Source organism: Triticum dicoccoides, chromosome 1A (assembly GCF_002162155.2).
Source record: "Triticum dicoccoides isolate Atlit2015 ecotype Zavitan chromosome 1A, WEW_v2.0, whole genome shotgun sequence".
NCBI lineage: Eukaryota > Viridiplantae > Streptophyta > Magnoliopsida > Poales > Poaceae > Triticum > Triticum dicoccoides.
The window spans coordinates 519,753,056-519,758,781 of record NC_041380.1 but is presented as its reverse complement, the minus strand read 5'-3'; the positions used below and the strand labels follow the sequence as shown (position 1 = coordinate 519,758,781).

Below are 5,726 nucleotides of genomic sequence, written 5' to 3'. Positions count from 1 at the left end.
CGCATCGGAAAACACACTAATGCGAGTAGAGGAGGATCTGTTAATGGCGAGACCAACACTCACTGTTTTCTTCACATACCTCAAAATATGCTTTGCTGCTGTCCAGTGAGCAGGGGCGGAACCAGAACTTTTATGAAGTCCGGGCAAACTTAAGCCTGAATGTCTAACATGCAAATAAAAAATTCCGTACCAGGTAGACAATATATATATATATATATATACTATGCATCAAACTTGCAAAGCACAAATCCACATTAATATTGAAGTGAAAATACGAACATAATAGTCAGAAAAATGTAATATTTAAGCGAACTAATATATCAATATTCCATTTCAGAGAGCAAATGAAGTTGTGACTTGACAACAAAAGACACGGAATCCAACCGAAGCATAGAGCCAATCAGCCAAACTAGCCATCTTGCCAACGAAAGTGTAGCCGTCTAAATCACCATGACACCATCAATATAACCTAGAAGACACTACAGGATAAGAAAATTGATTTGTTGTTCACAAAAATTCAGTGTTGTGATTTGTTTATTTATTCAAAACAGAGAGCTTGTAACAATAGAAAAGGTTAGATGGAACATACCAATATTGTGCTAAAGAAAATCACGAGGCAAATGTCCTTTCCGAGACATCATTGCTGTAAATGTTCGAATAATATCTTTATCATCAACTGACTTGAATAACTCCCGCTCGGTGTAACATATCATTAAGTCGTTGAACCATTCGTTGTTGATCTTGCTACGCAATTTATTCTTGATAATCTTCATTGCTGAAAATGCTCTCTCAACAGATGCAGTTGACACCGGCAATATCAAAGCCAACTCAATAAGTTTGTATACCAATGGAAATACCAGATTTTCCTTAGTTTCAACCATCTTCACGGCCAAACTTTGAACATCATCACAAGTAGAAAAAGAAGCATGCCTTTTCACTTGACTTATATAAGTGAGGAGCTGCTCTCTTATTGTTCCACGATCATCATTAGAGAAGTCTTCATGATAAATTTCAGCAAGACGAGCAAGTTTATCAACATTGAACTTGGAGAAAGAGTCCTTGGGGTCAAGACATGAGAAGCAATCAAGCACACAATTTGCTTCTTCACTAAAGCGGTGATCCATCTCCACACAAATTTTGTCAATAGCAACATAAAAAATCTCTGCACAGTAATGGTGAAGATTAGTAACAGTTCTGCCTTCTCTCCTTGAACGACCATGAACTGGTATTACTTTGTCCATATTTGGTACTAGAATACTATTAGCACCACAAAATTCTTGGACATCACCAAATAAATTATGCCAACCACTCTCTCTGAACGTTGCCAACCGAGCCTTGACATCATTAACTAATTCCATGGCCAGAACAATATTGAGATCTTTTCTTTGCAAGACTTTTGAAAGCTCATTTGTGATGCCAAATAACTTCAACATAAGCTTCAGAATGAAAACAAATTTAAAGCTCTCCATTTTTTCTATCAAACCTGCTGCTTGAGATGGTCCACGTCCATATTCATCAACTGTACTAGGCACCTTTAACACGGAGGACCAAATTTGATCCAAACGAAGTAAGGTAGTATGATGTGAACCCCATCTAGTATCCCCCGGTCAAGCAAGAGTAGATGATTGGTGAAAGCCCCTTCCAGTAGATATCTCGCCACTCTCAAGTCTATCCAGAATATCTTGGTGTTGTGCCTCGGTCAATGCATCCCTTCTCTTGCAAGATGTTGTTGTTGTAGTCACAATCAAGGAGATGTACTCAAAAAAATCATGAATAGATGAGCAACTACTAGCAACAGACACAACCACCAATTGCAGACGGTGAGCATAGCAATGAACATAGAAAGCATATGGGTTTTCATCTATGATCTTTTTCTGCAAACCATTAAATTCACCTCTCATATTTGAAGCCCCATCATATCCTTGACCCTGTATCCTTGAAATTGATAACTTATAATGATCAAGAATGCCATAAAGAGCATCCTTTAGTGACTCGGACGTCGTATCTTTGACATGATGCAAAGCAAGGAATCTTTCCACAACCCTCCCTTTGCCATTCAAAAACCTATAGAAAAACACAATAATGTCAGTTGGTTGCATAGAGAATAAATGACAAACAAACAACAAAATAGAAGTGAAACTACTAACCTCAACATCACAGCCATTTGCTCTTTCACAGATATATCACGTAATTCATCAATAAGCACCGATAATTGTTTTTCACCAAGCTCTGCCATGATCTTCTTTCTAACTTCATGTGCACAACACATTGCAAGCTCCTTTTGAATGTCACCAGATGTCATTGTGCAATTTCTTCCACCACGGTTAAAAGCATCTCTGACTTGTTCATTCTTAGTTTTTTGCAAATCTATCATCTCTCTAAAGTTTCCCTTGTTTAGAGAAATAGATGATTCATCATGTCCGCGGAATGACAAGCCTTGTGCAATGAGATATCTTGAACAACTTACAGAACAAGTTAAACGAATCTTATACATTTCTTCTGATTCCTTGCTTGATCTAGCAAAGTTACTTGCCACACTTTGTCTCTGATTATTATAATCATCATAATGCTTGACGCAAGAGTTGTGCTTACTACCATGACCACCAATATGATCTTTGAAGCCTTTAGATGCATGCTTCCAATCTGTAAATCCTTCTTTTGTGAAGACTTCATAACCAAAGTGCTCAGCCCTTCCGGGTTGCTTAAAGAGAAAACAATAAAAACAATAAGCTACAATCTTCCACTCACCGTATTCTATCCAGTCATACCTTTTATACCAAGATTTGGAAAATGCTCTTGAGGAACGCGAACTTCCAAATTCAGTACGATGGTATTTATTCAAATCTGGTTGCATTGGACCCTTCAATATATATGCTCTCCTCACTTGGTCTTGAATATCAGGAGGATACTCACAAATTTGTTTCCTCTTTCCCGGATCGCGCTCAATTGCATTTGGATTAAATTCATTGGCAGCGTTAGGCGCTGGTGGCTCTACTTCTATTTCAGGCTACGCATCATTCACATTTTCAGTCCTTTGTTCTACTTCTACTTCAGGTTACACATCATCCATATTTTCAGTCCTTGCTCTCTTAACCAAAAACCTCCTCATCTCTGAAATTTAGTGAGTAAAAAAAATCTGAAGCTAGTTTTTACACAAATAAGAATATGGGTTAATTACGAGTTCATAGTACAGTACAATAACAAAGCTACTTGCATCAACTACATGCATCAGATTATCAAGTATTTCTTGATGTTGCCAAAGTGAAATTGGTGAAATATTTCTTAAAATTACTAGAGGAAAGAGTCTGCAACCTGCATACTAGTTTGTCAGTCTAATGAACTTACAGTTTCTGTAGTTTCCAACAGCTAACAAATAGATTTTCTCTTTGGACTTTGGTCATAATCATCCCTAATCAAAAGTTCCTAAATAAGCCCTAAGTACATCAATCTCATTATCTCAACCCAAATCAGTTATTAAGTACGCGATCTTACCGGAAGTCGAAGGAAAGGAACTGCCTCAGCCTTCAGGAGAGGAAGGGCCAAAGGAGGGGACGACAGTGGCCACTGCCGGCTCGCCGTCGGCCTGCCGCTCGCGCAGCCCTAGATCGCCGCCTCACCTTCAAGTCCCTGCCGCACTTGGGAGAAACCGAAGAGACGCGAGTACGCGAGAAGCCGAGAACTGTCTGGACTCTGGAGCGATCGATGGTATTCCCTGTTGCCTCGTGTGCTGGAGCGAAGCGATAGATGGTATTCTTTTTTTTCTAGTGGGTTGGAGTGATTGGGACGTTCAAGTAAATAACTGGGCTGGGCTGTGAAGGAGGCCTAATCCAGTTTTGCCTGGGTAAATCCACTCCGTATCGAGCAGTTTTACGTATTATGGTATGACCACTATTGCCGTCGGAGTGCCAACGAGCCCGGGCAACTACCCAGGGTCGCTGGGCGCTCGCTCCTCCACTGCAGGTGAGCTATGCTTGGTGCATGCAAGAACTGACAAACTTTATTGACTGCAAAGGAAATGTCAGGTTGAGTAAGAGTCAAATATTGAAGTGCTCCAACTGTACTCCTGTAACTGGTACTATCTTCCTGGTTTAAAGGCTCTCCTTCTGTCAGGGTTAGTGGTTATGAGCTGGACAAGAGAGTTGGAGAAGGTTTGCAGCCCTGCATGCCAATTCTGCTTAATAGATCAGTCATATACTTTCCTTGTGATAAGTGAATGCCATGCTCAGTTTTCTTTACTTCAATGCCCAAAAAATAATGCAAGTCTCCCAAATCTTTTAAGGAAAAATATGTTCTAAGATCTTTTAATAAAGCAGTTACTTTATCATTGGATGAACTAGTCATAATGATGTCGTCAACATATATGAGAACAAAGATAGTAGTGTGAAACTTGTTGTAAATGAAGAGGTGTCAGATTTTGATGGAACAAACCCAAGTACTTGTAGTTTCATACTCAATTGAGAGTACCTTGCTCTAGGCACTTGCTTAAGTCCATACAAAGCCTTGTCAAGCTGACATGAGAGGGCACATTTTTATCCTCAAACCCAGGAGGTTGTTTCATGTACACCTCCTCTTCCAGAACACCATGAAGAAATGTGTTCTGCACGTCAAGCTATCTGAGACTCCACCCCTGGAAATAACAATAGAGAGTACAAGACGAATAGATGCAGCCATGACAACAGGACTGAAAGTATCCTCTAGTCAATACCATGACATTGCTTAAAACCTTTTGCACTAATCTTGCTTTGAAACGATCAATTTTACCACCTGATTTTCTCTTAATCCTATAGACCTATTTGAAGTCAATTAAATTGATACCTTCACGACGAGTAACCAAGTGCCACGTCTTATTGAGTTGCAAGGCAGAATATTCTTCCTCCATTGCATGCTTCCAACGTGCATCCCCAAGAGCTTCACCCAAAGTCTCGGGTTCAGTAGATTCACCTATCAAATATGTTAAGACATATTTGGAAATATTTCTGTAATTAATTCTATTATTGACTCCCTATTGCAGCCTTGTACGTGGATGTGTAGGTGTGGCCACGGGAGAGTCAGACGCAGTAGATCCAGGCGTGTGCAGCAGTGAATCCGCCGCAACAGCAGATCTCGCGCCAGCATGTCGGGCATTGGGAACGGGCCGGTCGGCCGGTTCCGCGCGTCGACGAGACGCAGGTGCAGGAGTGGTGGGCTCGGCACTGCTCGGTGTAGTGAAGGGCTCGGCAGGTGAAGACGTGGAGCCTTCGGGCTGGGCAACCAGATGCGAACGCGTGAAGCCGGGCGGGGAGCAAGAAGTAGATTCATCTGCCACGCCTGACCCATCTGGCACCGTCACTTGGGGGGATCCCGGGAAAAATCACATGGCAGGACAGGAGGATCCCGATGGAGATCCACCAGGGGAGTCCGTGCACATACAATGTTGTTCTGTAGCTTGATTTTCCACATTGTTTTGAACACTTTTGCACCATTTTCTTCTCTGTTACTTTCTAAAACAAAATACTCATGCAAACCATTAGGAGGTTAGGAAAATATTGATCAACACAACTATTTTCTTCCCCACTATCAACACTGGTAAGATGAGAAGGTAAAAAGAAGGATTTCTTTGCGAAGGAGGGCTCCGGCATTGGGATGAAGTTTGGCAAAGGTAAATTGGGTTTCATCAAAGACAACATCACGAGAAATATAAACTCGACCAGTGGAGACATCTAGACATTTGACCCCTTTGTGTTGCG

General features: G+C 41.1%; 1 pseudogene; it reads right to left on the bottom strand.

The window, feature by feature from the left end:
- Window positions 1-599: 599 nt before the first annotated feature.
- LOC119315218 lies at window positions 600-3,109 on the bottom strand (annotated as a pseudogene).
- Between the last annotated feature and the right edge of the window lie 2,617 nt (window positions 3,110-5,726).